Here is a 1,138-nt window from a genome sequence, read left to right as displayed (position 1 = left end):
TACTCCTGGCGGGACTCGAACCCGCAATCTTCGGTTCACTTCAGAGTTAGGAGACCGACGCCTTATCCATTAGGCCACAGAAGCTGTCATAGCAACACAATAAACTCACCTTGATTGATGATGACAACACCGATACTCGACATAGTAACAATAGATGCGATAGCATCAACTCAACGACTCGGAATTAAAGTGGTAATAAAATTTCTTATTATGTACATTTAATTTTGGTAAATACAGGTAAAGAACATTTAAGCGTTAAACCGTAACAAATGAAATAAAGGTTACATAAACCCTGATTCAAATACTCATTCCTTATTATGGAAGTCAGTCCATGGACCAGAGCATTTTAAAAATATTGTAAACAATTTATTTGTCGCTGCTAGGTATTTTCACAATTTAATTATTCTATTGCTTGTATGGACCCCAGACAAAAATTCTAAACAAATCGCAATTTTCCCTGACTCGCTATACGATATTTAGCAAGTATTACCCAAATTATCGGTTATGTTTCAACACGTCGACCTGAACACATCAGTTGTCATAAAATTGATAAAACTTCCTCTAGTTGGACTAGAACCCGCCATCTTTGATTGACTTCAGGAAAAGGAGACCGACAAATTATCCATTAGGTCACATAGGCTTCCTGGGTTTCCAAGACAGGATGGTACATCGAGGTAACGATACTATTTAAGATGGGAAAAGGTTGTATATATAAAAAAAAAACATTCACCACGTGGGTATGTGATCAATTGGTACAGTATTTTAATTAATGAATACGATTATGGAAGTGTACATGTGCATATCTTACATCTTGTTATGATGTGTTACTTGTCTGCATTAAATATGCAATAAGTGAAGAAAACACCACTGTCTGCTTTAATTTAATTTGAAGTCTTCGGCAAGATCGACATAATTTCCCAATTCACAAATTATTCCACCACCTGTTAACACTGACCACTCAGCAGTTAAAGTTACACCTGTTTTACGACTTCATGGCATAAAATAACTCCACCTTCTCAACAACACACTGAAACGTCCAAGGGGTTATGGCCACAAACACCACTGCTCGTCTCTCATTAATGTAAGAAATCACAAGATACAACGCAGTCACTAATTTGCGTTTCGCACTGTCAATCAC

General features: G+C 36.9%; 1 non-coding gene across 1 annotated transcript; it reads right to left on the bottom strand.

Moving 5' to 3' along the window:
• Nucleotides 1-84, bottom strand: TRNAR-CCU (transfer RNA arginine (anticodon CCU)). The gene is given in 2 exon segments: nt 1-36; nt 48-84. It is a non-coding gene; the product is annotated as a tRNA-Arg (tRNA).
• Nucleotides 85-1,138: the final 1,054 nt, after the last annotated feature.

This window comes from Saccoglossus kowalevskii, chromosome 17, assembly GCF_978046115.1.
Source record: "Saccoglossus kowalevskii chromosome 17, keSacKowa6.1, whole genome shotgun sequence".
NCBI classification, from domain to species: Eukaryota; Metazoa; Hemichordata; class Enteropneusta; family Harrimaniidae; genus Saccoglossus; species Saccoglossus kowalevskii.
Note: the sequence above shows the minus strand (reverse complement) of the source record. Positions and strands in the feature narration are given on the sequence as shown.